The sequence below is a fragment of the Armigeres subalbatus genome, chromosome 2, assembly GCF_024139115.2.
Source record: "Armigeres subalbatus isolate Guangzhou_Male chromosome 2, GZ_Asu_2, whole genome shotgun sequence".
Classification (NCBI taxonomy): Eukaryota; Metazoa; Arthropoda; class Insecta; order Diptera; family Culicidae; genus Armigeres; species Armigeres subalbatus.
Genome location: NC_085140.1, coordinates 389734984 through 389750613, shown reverse-complemented (window position 1 = coordinate 389750613; position 15630 = coordinate 389734984). Strand labels below are relative to the sequence as shown.

At 39.8% G+C, this 15630-nt stretch overlaps 1 long non-coding RNA gene across 1 annotated transcript; it reads right to left on the bottom strand.

The window, feature by feature from the left end:
• Positions 1 to 14209: 14209 nt before the first annotated feature.
• LOC134217369 (uncharacterized) lies at positions 14210 to 15066 on the bottom strand. The gene is made up of 3 exons (XR_009981013.1): positions 14868 to 15066; positions 14708 to 14806; positions 14210 to 14372 (listed from the first exon to the last, which is right to left on the bottom strand). It is a non-coding gene; the product is annotated as an uncharacterized LOC134217369 (long non-coding RNA).
• Positions 15067 to 15630: the final 564 nt, after the last annotated feature.

Genomic DNA, 15630 nt, shown 5'->3' with positions numbered 1-15630 from the left:
CAAATTCATAAGAAAAAATCGCGTAAAATATGTCACTCATTTTTCGGGCACTTATCCTCAACCGATTTGCTTGCAACAAGTTGCATTGAACGCAGAATCCTATCCCATTGTTTCCTATTTGAAATTGGCCAGATCGGACTATGGGATCGAAAGTTATGGCCAAAATACAAATTCATAAGAAAAAATCGCGTAAAATATGTCACTCATTTTTCGGGCACTTATCCTCAACCGATTTGCTCGCAACAAGTTGCATTCGACGTAGAATCCTATCCCATTGTTTTCTATTTGAAATTGGCCAGATCGGACTATGGGATCGAAAATTATACCTTTTTGCCTTTCTCGTATACTAAGTATACGGTAAAGGCTATATGATCGCTCCAAAAACAAACTTTTTATAGAAGGCCCGGAGACCCATAGTGTTATATACCAATCGACTCAGTTCGACGAATTGAGGTGATGTCTGTGTGTGTGTGTGTGTGTGTGTGTATGTGTGTGTGTATGTGTGTGTGTGTGCGCAAAACTACTCAACAAAATGTCACTCATTTTTCGGGCACTTATCCTCAACCGATTTGCTCGCAACAAGTTGCATTCGACGCAGAATCCTGTCCCATTGTTTCCTATTTGAAATTGGCCAGATCGAACTATGGGATCGAGAGTTATGGCCAAAATACAAATTCATACAAAAAAATCGCGTAAAAAATGTCACTCATTTTTCGGACACTTATCCTCAACCGATTTGCTCGCAACAAGTTGCATTCGACGCAGAATCCTGTCCCATTGTTTCCTATTTGAAATTGGCCAGATCGGATTATGGGATCAAAAGTTATGGCCAAAATACAAAATCATACAAAAAAATCGCGTAAAAATGTCACTCATTTTTCGGGCACTTATTCTCAACCGATTTGCTCGCAACAAGTTGCATTCGTCGCAGAATCCTGTCCCATTGTTTCCTATTTAAAATTGGCCAGATCGAACTATGGGATCGAAAGTAATGGCCAAAATACAAAATCCTACGAAAAAATCGCGTAAAAAATGTCACTCATTTTTCGGACACTTATCCTCAACCGATTTGCTTGCAACAAGTTGCATTCGACGCAGAATGCTGTCCCATTGTTTCCTATTTGAAATTGGCCGGATCGGACTATGGGATCAAAAGTTATGGCCAAAATACAAATTCATACGAAAAAATCGCGTAAAAAATGTCACTCATTTTTCGGGCACTTATCCTCAACCGATTTGCTCGCAACGAGTTGCATTCGACGCAGAATTTTGTCCCATTGTTTTCTATTTGAAATTGGCCAGATCGGCCTATGGGATCAAAAGTTATGACCAAAATACAAATTCATACGAAAATATCGCGTAAAAAATGTCACTCATTTTTCGGACACTTATCCTCAACCGATTTGCTCGTAACAAGTTGCATTCGACGCAGAATCCTGTCCCATTGTTTCCTATTTGAAATTGGTCAGATCGGACTATGGGATCGAGAGTTATGGCCAAAATACAAATTCATACAAAAAATATTGCGTAAGAAATGTCACTCATTTTTCGGGCACTTATTCTCAACCGATTTGCTCGCAACAAATTGCATTCGACGCAGAATCCTGTCCCATTGTTTCCTATTGAAAATTGGCTAGATCGGACTATGGGATCGGAAGTTATGGCCGAAACACCATTTTAGCCTTTTTATACGAAAAGGCTGTATGTTCGCTCCAAAAACCAAACTTTTACAGAAGGCCTGGAGAGTTATATACCAATCGATTCAGCTCGACGAACTGAGATGATGTCTCTGTCTCTCCCACTTCATACGGGAGTTTGGCAGAAACCCTAGTAGCACACATGTTTCACATAAGTTACTGCAACTCATATGTGACCTGATTTAGTCATATTGAAGTTGCTGCAACCATTTGTGTCCGTCTTGTGTTGCTCGGGAAGACGGTCATGAGATTTATATCATAACAAATATTGCCCTCCGCTCGCGTGATGGGAATGACATTTTCGTTTTCTTTTTGTATAGTCGGAGCTTCAGTTCAACTAACATCCAAAAGTGATATCCTTAAAATATATGACTGGGTGAAATAAAACAGGGTTATGTACGTCAAAAAGATTGGAAAAGGAAACAAAAATGTCGAAATTCTTATTAGCATATTGTAGATCAAGCTGAAAACCGAACCGAGGTCCCGCGAAATCGCATTTTCTCGCATTTCCGGATGTTGCAACTGCATCGCGAGTAGTGCGCAACTGTGCCATAGTCGGGCACCACTCGCGATGCAGTTGCGACATCCGGAAATGGGACAAAATATGATTTTCGGTTTTCAACTACAATATCTACAATATCTTTGCTAGATCTACAATATCTTTGCCATAAATAATCTGATTTTCATAGAACGGACAAAGAAATTTGTCTTTTTTACTCCTAGCCACTAGCTCATCTTTTTTCAAGCACACACATTTTACGAAGGTCGAGAAAGGCACCATCACCGCTAGGTGGATTAATCTGGGTTTTTTATGGGAAAATCGCTAAAAAAAATGTCACTCATTTATTAGGCACTTTTCCTCAACCGTTTTGCTCGCATTAAATTGTATTCGACGCAGAATGTCTCATTGTTTCTTATTGAAAATTGGCCAGATCGGACTATAGGCTTAGAAGTTATGTTAAAATTACCATTTATTGAGAAAAAGAGTTCAAAAAAGTCTAGCTCACTTTTTTAGCACTTAGACTTCATCTATTCCCCAAGCAACACAAGTTCAACAAATCTGGTTGCAGTGCAGTAACCATATTGTGACTGAATCCGGTCATATATAAGTTACTGTGATTGATGTGCAATATGTGTGCTTCTCATGTCGCTCGCAACAGATTTCATTCGACGCAGAATCTTGTCCCATTGTTTCCTATAGAAACTTGGCCGGATCGTACAATTGGGTCAAAAGTTATGGCGAAACTACAAAATAAAATGCCATTTTTTGCTCTTATGCTCATCCGATTTGTTTGCAACAAATTGCGTTTGGCGAGAATTTTTTTTATGCATATAAACAAATATGAAAAATGAGACCAATCCACATATTAGTGTTATTTTAGATTTTTCTAAACCTTTTGAACGAACGAGAAAGGCACCATCACCGCTAGGTGGATTAATCTGGGTTTTTTCCTTAATTCCCTCTTTTTTGTTCCTTATTTCTTCCATCTTTCTTCTTTATTTCTTCTTTATTCCTTCCTTCTTCCTTATTTCTCTCTTCTTTCTTCCGCATTTCTTCCATCCTTTCTTCCCAAGAAACAATTCAGAGACATAAATCAACAAGCTTGTTGAACAATTGTTGGATAGAAGCGATGGTAGTTGAACAATAAAGCATGTTTAAGAAGTTGTTTAATAAATGTTGTACTGATTGAACTCACTGCATTAGTTCCCTGTTTTGTTGTTATTTGAATAAAGCATCGAATAAAAGTTTAACAAATGTTGCTCTAAAATTTCCCTAGCAGTGTGAAGTACAGTTGTATTATTCACTGTAAATATATTTTATTCCACCAAAATAAATCTTATTTTGTGTAATCAAGTTGATATTGAATAACATGTTTATGTGATGCTTAATAACATTTGTTAGAATTTGTTATTCAACACCGCTGCCGAAGTTGTACAATTCAATGAAGTAATGTGTCTTATATTAGATTGTAAGCCTTTGAACCAAACATGTTGATTAATTGTGAAATAAGTTTACTGTATGATAACTGTTAAAATAACTTACTTATTTATTTATAGTGATGTTCTTTCAAATGTTGTTCAACACAACATAATTGCTGTTGATTCATCATTATTGACAAAATCAATTATGTCGTATCTGGCTGTGCGGATGTCACTGTGCATTGAATTTTTGTGAAAATGGATAAATCTTTCAAAAAGTTTAAAAAGAGTGGTACATATCACCGAAAATTAAAGCGAGTTGTTGTGTAGGACGCTACAAATACAACACAAACCAGTGGAAAATGCAGCGACATTCGCAGAACTCAAAGCTGTACCAGATCCTACGATTGGTATAAAGCTTGTTTTTGCTTAATACTATAAAATTATACTAAAAAGCATACTTTCAGACCGAATAACGCGAGACAATACATCGATACCTTATCAATATAAAGAACCAAATTGTAAACCTTCTCAAAATTCAATCGTGGGGGCCCTTTGCAATGATGGGTCTCCAGTAGCCTTGCGAGAAAAGGCGTAGAATTGTCAATCCGGAGATCGCGAGTTCGATTCTCGGTCCGGTCTTGGATTTTTTCGGAAACATTCTTGACTCCCTGGGCACAGTGTATCCATTGTACTTGCAACGCAATATACATACTCATGCAATGGCCGGCATAGAAAAGTTTTCAAGTAATAACTGAGGAAATGGTAATAGAATAGTTGAAAAGCAGGCCAAGTTCCAGTTGGAATGTAGAGCCATTGAAGAAGAAGAAGAAGAAGGCCCTGTGCAATTACCTCAAAAAGACTGCCGGCCTCAATTGTCTCCACAACAAGAATGAAATCTACAATAAATTAACTTTTGATACTTTTGCTCATTTTTTTTTATTACTGCACCGCACTGTTTGTTGTTGATGTTAAGACAATGATGGGCAACAGATGCGCGCACGGATTAACTATTGGAAGCAGGTTGTTTCAGAATTCATTATTCAACGATTCTAAAACTGCAATCGGGGCAACTACATTCGATGCTTATCTGAGTTTGTATAAACGTTGCTGTGCAAACGTTTTCAACAATATTGTTGTCATGTACATTCTATTTAATAAACATGTTCAAATGATGTTTATTCAATGTTTGTGCAATAAATTGTTTAATTTGTTATTAAATAATTTATAACTACATTTAACATGGTCGATTTATATGACATTGCATGGAGCAGCGGATAAGCAGGCGGATGTCAATCGAAGGGTCCTGGGTTCGAGACTCACATCGTTCGAGATTGTGATAGCTGTAGTAATGGCTAGTTGATGTTAAAAAACAAGTCACAGTTCTATAAATTAATTAGTTGAAAAATCGATAGTTCATGAAAGCCATAAAATAATATCAAGATAAAAATTATCCGTAAGAATTAGTCCTCTTTTAACATTTTTATAAAAAAATGCTTGTTGTGTAAACTTGTAATAAGCTTTATTTGAGATATTCCTTACAACAATTGAGAAGTATTATAGCCACCAAAACCAACGTTATTTCTCAAACTAATGTTGAATAATAGTTTCCTCCAATCTTCTATATTACACAATCAACAGTATATCAAACAGCCTTATTTGTAAAACATTGAACAAACGCTTTATTAGTTCGGATAATACGCTTTGCTTAACAAGCGTTTAATTAATGTTGTTGTAGCTCTTTTATTGTTTTTGCAGTTGAACAATCGAGGCAAGGTGATAGCTTAAACATTTATTTCAACATGCTTATACAACTACTGTTGTTGAATAGATTCTCCATTTTTGGGCGAACAAGGTTGGTATAGTAGTATCAAATGCAATAAATCAATTATAAATAAACATACAGCTGAATAGCGTAGCTGTAAGAGACATTTCTTCAAACAACAATTGTTTCTTGGGTTTTCCTTATTTTATTTTTAATCCTTATTTCTCTTTTCTTTGTTTCTCATTTCTTCCATCTTTCTTCTCTTTTCCTGTTACTTGCTTCCTCCTTCTTTCTTTTGTTTTGCTTCATTTTGTCTTCTCTCCTTCTTCTTCCTTCCTTTTTTCTCCCTTTTTCTATTTTCATTTTTTTTCTTCCTTCTTTCCTTCCCATCCTTATTTTTTTCTTTTTCCATCTTCCTCCTTCTTTCTTTCTTTACTTTTTTTCCTCTTCTGTTTTTTGTTTCTTTCTTTCTCTTTCATACTATTTATATTTCCTACTTTCTTCTTTCTTCCTTTCCACTTCTAATTGTAGGTCCAGTTGAAAACCGAACTGAGCTCTCGCGACAATCGCATTTTCGCCCATTTCCGGATGTCGCAACTGCATCGCGAGTAGTGCGCATCTCTGCCATAGCCTCGCGCCATCATACGCACCACTCGCGATGCAGTCGCGACGTTCGGAAATGGGAGAAAATGCGATTGTCGCGAGAGCTCAGTTCGGTTTTTAATTGGATCTACAATATTTACATCTCACTTTATACTTCTGCGTTCTTCACTTCTCGCATCACATTTCTCACTTATCACTTTTTACTTCTTATTTCTTCCTTTTTCACTTCTTACTTTTCACTTCACACTTTTCACTTCTCATTCATCAATGCTCACTTGTCACTATTCACAACTATCATCTCATTTCTTGTCTTTTTGTTCTTTCGACCTTTTGACCTTCGACGTTGTGATACATATTCGACATTTTGACCCATCGACCTTTTGTCCATTCGACCTTTTGTCCTTTCGACCTTTTGACCCTTCGACTTTTTGTCCTTTCGACTTTTTGTCCTTCGACCTTTTGACCTTCGATCTTTTGACACAGATTCCGAAAGCTTTTTCGTAGTCAATGAATACCAAGTAAAGGGACTCTTGGAATTCGTTAACCTGTCCAAAAATGATACGGAGCGTGACAATATGGTCCACTCAGGATCTTCGGCAAGGAATTCGGGCTGCTGCAGCCGGAGAGTCGCACCAATTTTCTCCTGAATCTGGCCTAGGATAACTTTGCATAGAGCTTTGAGAACGGTACACAGCAACATAATTCATCGCCAGTTATCACATACAGTCAGGTCACCTTTTTTAGGCACCTACACTAAGAAACCTTGCATACAGTCGACCGAAAAAATTGCGGTGTCTCAGATATTACGAAATAAACTATGCAGTAGCTGAGTGGATGTCATAGGGTCAGCTTTGAGCATCTCGGATGATATGCGATCGGCCCCTGGAACTTTATTCGATTTCATGCTTCGGATGGCTGTTTGAATCTCTAGCAGTGATGGAGCTTCGGTATTGACGCGTGTTATACGTCGGATCGTCGTCGGATATACGTCGGATCAGTTAGGTCGGTCAACAACGGATCATTCGTGTCTTTCACAGGCATCGTTGCATTCATCTTCGCCCCGCATGAGCGTCGTGATATATCGTAGAAGAGGCGAATGTCCCCAGTTTCTGCGGCTCTCTCTCCTTCGTCGTCCAGAAAGTCCAGACACGCTCGCTTTACACGAGCGTTTTACTTCCTTCTCCAGAGCCGAGTATCGTTGACTTTGGCTCCTCTGGTTGTTGATCGCTCTATCTCGGCTTTGGCTTCTCTTCGCTCCTCCATCTTCCTCCAGGTCTCATCGGTGATCCATTGTTTTCTCTGGGTGCGCAGTTCGCCCAGATTGTTCTCACTGGTGGCGATGCAGGCATTCTTGATGGCGGCCCATTAGTCTTCCACGCTGCCACCTTCCGGAATATCTGCAGCACGCGTCTCCAGTTCTTCAACGAAGGAACGTTTCACAGTGGCACCTTCCAGTGTGTGTGTTGACCCATCGTCCAACTCTTTCCTCCTGCCGACGAATCCGCACAATGCGCAAACGTATTTCGCCGATGAAGAGGTGATGATTAGACGCGATATCGGCACTAAGTTTATTCCGTACATTAAAAAGGCTTTCTTTCCATTTTCGGCTGATGCAGATGTGGTCCATTTGATTTTCTGTAAAGCCGTCATAGGAGATCCACGTGACCTTGTGAACCGGTCGATGAGGGAAGAGCGATCCCCTCTCACCATGGTTCGAATGTCGGATCCGATCTTCGCATTGAAGTCGCGAATACAGATCTTGATATCACGCTTCGAAATTCGATCTACAACGGCATTGAGTTGGCTGTAGAAGCCCACTTCTTTGTCTTGAAGATCGGCAGCATCGGTTGGCGCATAACATTGGATTATAGTAAGGTTTCGGACCCGTGTTTTAAATCTGGCAACGATTATCCTTTCACTTATAGGTTCCCACTTCATTAGCGCAGATTGTGCCTGGGCGCTTAGTAGGAAGCCAACTCCGCCATGCCGGGGAACGTGTTCACCTCCTTCAATTCGAGGCACCCTAATGTGCAAATCAACCAAAACTGGACATTTGACAGTCAAAGCACATGATTCCACACAATGCTGCCGCGCAGTACCCTTATAACTAGATTTTGCTGGAATGCAATAAAGAGATGAATGCCTTTTCCGAGACTCACCAATTGGGTCCTGCCGGCCCAAATAATCGCACTTATGTTTGGTTTGGAATTGTTCTACGATCAAACAGCCACCATTACCGTCAAAAAGTCCAAAAAGCTCGCTGCTGTCCAACGGCCGCCCGGTATGGTGCATTCATTGCACTGGGGGGATGGAAATTTCAAACTATAATGGAGCGCATATGGAGCAGATTTATTGGATGTTTCCAGTAAATAAACGCATGAATATAGATGATTGCTACTATCCAGCGCTCTTTATCCATCCGCCAGAACTAGTCGGGTTTAATGGAATATTTGATTGAAGCAAACGCAGTACAATATTAGAATTGATTCAAACATTGTAAGCATTCAAATATTGTACGGATGTATTATAGAGCTGCTGAAATGAATGGATGGCAGTTCTAATCAGGTTCAGTTGTTTTAGAGACTGTATGAAAACGTATTTCAATAAATATTCTTCAAATCAAATAAAACTTAATAATCATTTCAACCTGCAATATTTATCCCGAAACTGTTCTACTGCAATTGATCTCTCTCGCTCGCATCGAATCTTGCTCATTTAGCCGAAATTTTGAGAAAGTCAAGCATAGCCTGTGTTATTGTTGTTAAAGAAAAAGAGCGGATTCAGAAAAATCCTCTGGAAAATTAAGCGTCTTGACTCAAACATGTATCACCTGTCGCTAGATCGCATTTAGGTGGTCACTGATTCAGACACCTTCGTCTTCTGTATATATTTAACCTCCCATGCATCCTCAACTTGATTCATTATTAACTATTTTCATTCACTTAGAACCTATTTTACCGGTAATTGCGTTGAAACGTGGTACGTAATCCGAAACCAAAATGGAAGGAAAATCGTCTTATCGCTACCAGTCTTCTGCACCTGCATGCATCATCCCCGCATGCATTCGAAGATAGTTTTCAGCAGTGGCGATATTATTTATCAGCTCTGGAACACATAAATTTCTATTAGTTCGAAATAATCATTTATCTTCTGTACTATCACACACAGGACCCCCATCCGCCTTCCATGATTTCATTTACTAACTCTAACGGTAGGTGATATTCCGAATGATTGGATTTCTGATGTACCAAAATTAAAGTCGTTTTATCCAAGAATCGTTAGATGTCGAGTAATATGAATCAATATATTGTTGCAATTAATTTGTATCTCACAATAAACATAATTGTGCTGCGAATGATAATATTGTTTTCACCAATTGTTTTTGTATTATTTTTATGTAGTACTTAACTATTTGTCCCAGGTCCAGAAATACACTTTTATCTACGTTCAATTTAAATAGAACTAATAAATAGTTATTTAAACTTGTGGAATAGTTAATGTTACTATTTGAAAAAGAAATGAAAAAAGTGTCATTTGAAAAGACACGCGACCACTTTTCACACCTTTTTTTTGCAAACCTGCGGAGCCTGGCGAGTAAGACCCCTTTGCTACGAATTTTATTTGCGATTTTTGTCAAAACGTTTTTGTCCACGTGTTTTGAATTTGATGTACAGGCTTTCGAAATTCCCATGTCTTGTCGGTGAACCACCCACATATGCCTGAGTTTTTTTTCATTCAAATTTCCCCCGAGTCTGGTTGCTCGATCTACGGTTACTCGTATTCCTTCTAGGGCCAAGATCCCACATCGCATACCCCTAATCAAAACCGACCCATCTCAAGAAAAGCCTGAATCTGGGCATGGAGAGCCGGAAATTCCATTCTCCGTTCGATCGGTTCGCTTTCTTGCAAGTCGGTCTTCACTCCATATAGATAGCAATTTGCTGCTGGGAAAGAAGGCTTAACCCAACGGCGGCGACGACGACGACGACGAAGAGGTGTTTATGCCGTTTGCAGTCATCGTCGTCGTTGGTCATAGAAAGTATATCCTCTTTTGTGCTCCTCGTTCTATTTTCTATTTCCGGGATGGGGGGCTTTTTTGCCGCAACCGTTCGTTTCCGGTAAGATCGGGTGTTGTTTTTCGGCTGCTGGCTTTAGAGGCCCCAAACCATGGCTGAAGTGTTTTTACGGAGTAAACACGCGTTCACGGGATAAATGCTCTCGATGTCTCCTGATGGCTGCGACGGAATGAAAGTTGAAAAAGGGATTCTCTGCTCGTAATGGTTCCGCTTTTTGCCGGTTTCGCATTGTGCTATCGACACTTACCGCTGCTTGGATAATAAATTATGATGCGATTATGACAGTGAATTGGTTTTGTGGAGTGGACTTCTGTAGTGGTTGATATTGATTTTTCAGATGGCATATTTTGGGATCTCCCTTACACGAAAGCATTGACAGTATAAGAAATAATAATCATAAAATCGGTGATATATTATTCTGCTTTCGATAACATTAAACCATATGATCTGTACGTTGTTTTAAAGACTTTTGGTGAAATCCTCCCCGGAAGTTTTTGTCTTATACATCTTCTCTTATATATAAAAAATGAAATGGTCTGTGTTCGTATCCGCATAACTCGAAAACGGCTGGATGGATTTTCTTCATTCCTTCAGCAGTTACGTTCATTATAGTTTCCGACGGGTTTATATGATATTTCCTCACGCATAAATCACGAGTAAGGTTGAGTACATCGTGAAAAATTAAAATTAAGATTCGTATTGAAATTTCCCATGGGCAGTTCACAACGCGCATTTCCGCCTACTATGCAGGACAACGTCTGCCGGGTCGACTAGTAGTTAATAAAGTCAAAAATTTGTGGTATTCCGATTTACAAGAATTCCGCTCCCAGATTTTCACTTCTTTAAATCTAAGAAAATCCTTGTCCAGGATTTCGGGAAAATTCCATCTTCCGGAAGTCTAGTATCATCACTTCCCATGAATCTCATATCTGCTCAGTTCACTTTGATTCGGTTACATTTGTTACAAGTCGAGTCAAGTACGAGACACTGAAGACGACCTTACTGTTGAGGTCGAAATACGTATCTGTCAATGTACAATTAAGTGGTGGAATTAAATGGGATTGTACAAACTCGTCTTATGACAATTGAGTACATTTGTTTGTTTTCCGGTTATTCTGGAAAATACCTTGTCGAGTTTTTAAGCGAGTTCTTTTTAGAATGAAAAATTAAGCAGGAATTGGGATTAATTTTAACCTCAACTTCTGTCAAAAGTCAGCATGTCTTATCATTCGCATTGCCCACTGTATAACCCGTTATTCAAATTATCGACGAAAGAGATTCCACCAAGAAAGCCCTGTGCGAACATAGTATAAGTCATGAAATATCATTATTTCATTATCATGAAACAGGAAATGGAAAGAGTCATAAAAGATGAAGTTGTCTCTTATGAGCTGTGCTCAAACTAACGAGCCACGTACCGCATGGACGAAAGACAACTTCATTCATGCAAGTAGTGGAAATACAAAATTCGTACGGTCTGCATGGTTTCATCGTTGCACCGCAAATTACGGAAGCGGTTATGGTACTGATGGCTCTGAAAGATCATCCCACTGGTCAATACAGAGGTTCCATCAAAGTAGAAATCGGTGTCATCGCCAAACGACCCACACCGCCCAGAAGGTGGATTCAATTTTCCCGCACCGAACAACCCTTGTTTTAATCTCATAACGGCAAAACGGCTTGATTGTTTGTGAGTTGTTTTTGTCGTAGAAGGTTAGTCAGAAGAAATCTCCTTGAACTATCAAGGAGGGATACCGTTCCGAATCGAATTCCGAACGAGCAAAGCACAAAATGACTTATCTTTTTAATTTTTCAATGCGAGATGCAAATGTTGGTAGATGCTGCGGGTCAGAAAATTGAATTGCGTTTGAGTCCCTTTTATAAATTTGTATCCCCATGCTTTTATATTGATGTTAATAAAGTTTGTTATGGGGCACCAAAAAAATCTCGGTTTAGGGAATGCAAGGAAAGAAAATTTGTATGATGTCATAACCAACCAACGGTTCAGTCAGTTCTTCAGTTCTTACGCACAATCGGAAGCGGATGACATTCGAGATCGAAACCGGTTCGCCCGTGTCTTTGAAAATTGAGCAAGACAAGAAATTTTACTCCACGGACTTCTCTCAACGACTACCAAACTGTTGAGTTACTGCGGTAATAATATCGGTGTAATAAAAGTGAAACGTTCGTCTCCTGCACACAACGTACAGCAGCTTAAGCGCCACTCCCGGGTTAGAGAGACTGCTGACGCTTTCTATAGATCCGGCTTTGAGACCCTATCTTTGGGCGAGTTTTCTAAAGTGGCTCAAACACTCGTGATTCTTTGACCATCCAAACGGAAGCTAATCGAACTAAGAATTAGAACGAAGATCTCAGATTTTAAAAAAACTAATCATGAAAACAGATCACACTTTCGCGAAGAAACAATTGTATTTTAGGTCTAAGGAGGTTTACAATCTTTGGAAGGATTCTACTTTGAGCTCAAAGCTCCTAATCACTTACTTGCAAGCTTTGTTTTTACGTTGGACGTCGAACAGAAGGACCAATCTTCAAAAAGACGGTCAAAAACCATTTTTTCAAAATGATCCAAATTGATAACTTGAGTCATGGGTTGTTAGTAGAATACTTGACGATGATGTTAACATAGTTTTGAGTCGTTTTATTCGGGTGGATCTTACCTTTACAGTCAATACAAGTTGAGCATGTTGTCGATTTTTTATTCTGTTAAATCTTCTAACATTTATCTTACTGCTTCATTATGTTGGCCACAACGTATACATCACCCAAACCTATTATATTTGGCACCATCACAAAGTGTAGTCCAAAAACTAATAAAGCCACGCATATACGTTCGTAAATTATTTTTGATCGCGCAGAAAGTACTCGGTCTTTATTATGTATGAAATTATTATTGTATTATCTTCTTGCTGTATTCATTGTGAAATTCAAAAAGGTACCCATCGGTACCCATCAATGAAATTCACACTGTTGTTTCATTTTTTTGTCAGGAATCCAATCCTGCAGAAATTAGGCTCCGCCACCCTCCGCCCGCTCAGTTATTTCGGTTTTACTGACAGTGGTCGTTTCGGTCTTGCCAATCAATTTTGATAAAAAGCAACGCACAATACGTTTTCCCTTCTCCTTCTACTTCTCATTTGCCCCAATACAATGGTGCGACATCAGCTGAAAATTGTCTAGGGGTCGTACACTTATTACGTAAGCGTTATTTCTGTTTTTTTCAACATCCCTCCCTTCATGTAAGATTTCTTACATACAAATGATTTTTTATTTATAGGTAAAACGACAGATCACCCTCCCCCATAAGGGCATATGTAATATGTGTACGACCCCCTAGTACAATTTGTTCTCGTCTTACGCATACTTTAATTAGGGAAATTAAATATGATCATGAGTTTTTACAGGCACTTGCGCTCTGAGATTTTGAAAATATTGTTAAAGGAAGTAGGACAAACTATCAAGTCATGTCATGTTTAGTCGCAATGCAGGGAGAGTATTTTATTTGACCCCTACGTCTTATTTTCCATACTTACTCTGTAAACAGATCATGAGTTTTTCACATGAACCGTAATATCAAGAAACGATTTGCGCCTCTACAGCTTTAGTTTGTGTAGGGACGATCCATTCTATATGTTCACAATTTCTAATAATGGAATACATTTTTCCGTTAGCACTGCTGTGAGGTGGCAGAAATCGGTAATTAAAGGTAGCAGTTAATACCTGTGAAAGTGCTCATAGAAATAGAACTCTACACTGGCGGCACCAGCCATTGATATTTGATGAGGCACCAGTTGGTGCAAGCACGTTGTCTTTGAGAACGTTAGCGTGCTTGCGACGACTGGTGCCCCACCTCTCGTTCCGGTAGTGGATCTCTAGCATACGGGTCGGTGATGCCGAGAAGATGAACCACCCATTCAATGAAATATCATAATATGTAGCCTGCTAGACCATTTTATTCACTTCTAACATTTTTGACCGTCTTTTTTGGGATTGGTCCCACTGTGCGTCGTTGCGACAGATCGAACTGCAAATGTGATGCACCGCATGCAACAAATTGGTTGGTCTCGCTGTCACGGGCCTCTGTGACGCGATCTCTCACGGCAACCCAAAATCGGTGACGAAGCGTCGCGATGGAGGTGTACCCTGCTGTGGAACTGTCCAGCGGCGACAACTAGTGTGAGTTCCTCTCTCTGTGTCTTGAGATGGGTACCCCGGTGGCTCACCGAGATATAAATGGATGATGGTGCGCCAGGTTAGCGGAAAATCGAGAGGGCGAGACTCTTGGTTCAGAATCTATCCTGAGGCTTCAGCAAGTGCGACTCTCTTTCACGATGTGTGACGCTCTCTAACGATGCCTTATGGGAGCCGGTTGGAACGGTCCGTAGAGTAGTGAGTTCTCGTGCACTGAGGTCGAAACGACGAGAGATACCCACCACGCCTTGTTTGAGTCGGCGTCGACCGAAGGGTAGATGGTTTGTCAAGATAGAGTACCACTTAGAGAGTACCACTTACCGAGAGATGACCGAGAGACACTGATGCTGCCAAAGTTATGGGCTCGATCTCTCGAACGATGAGCCTCGAGTCTACTGCAGCACTGCTCATCGGTGAAGGACTTCTCATCTACTCACCGGATATTGGTGAGATCGGTGATTCCGGACAAGATACCAGTCCGAGCCTCAAGCCCTAGGGGCCTAAACCCAAGAAAAAAACCCTTCGTTGAAGGGAAGCTATCCCGCAACGATATTAGTTTTATTGCCATTGGATCAAGTAGGCATCAAAAAGGCTTACCTATACGTGTTTCACTCCTCGCACTTTAGATTAACTTTTAAGAAAAATTTCCGACAATTCGATAGTTCTATAAATTGGATTTCATTAACATATATCTTTGATGTACTCAGTCTTATCTCACCTCACTCTAATAGTTCGCTTATATAATACCAAAGTTTTTAGGCTAACTTTCCCTTTTAATTTTTGTCGTATGACTCAATTGCTGGGCTTCACGAAACTAATCGGCGGCTTCCAATTTAATCTGCCTCATAGCAGGGCAAAATTTTCGGAGCTATTGTTGGATTAGGTCATCTACAAATACAGATGGGAATTTCCTTCAAGGCTAATCCTCATCTGCCATCCATTACGCGATCCGAGGATCTTCTTTCTAGATTCTTTCTCTGTGTGTACCACAACCCCGTATGCAATCCTCATTGCTGTGGGTGCGAGCCACCTCACTGCGCAGACACTCAGATTTCTCATGGTCGATTAATTTCCTGGTTTCTGGATGGTGAGAGAGACCTTGGGGTGGTGCCATGAACACGGAACGCGAGAGTAACAATTTCTCTTTTTCTTGAGAGACGGCACAGCCACATACTGCCAGTTGTTTAATGGGATTCCTAAGGAATCTCATTGCAGTTTAACACAGAGTCGTTACAAAAGATATTTTAGTTACTAGATAAAGATTCGCTTTATATGTCGCTTCGGTTCCCTTTGTTCTGCTGTCCGTATGTATTTTTCCTTCATTGACATTTGGATCCCCTATCCTTGCCAGCAAAAGATG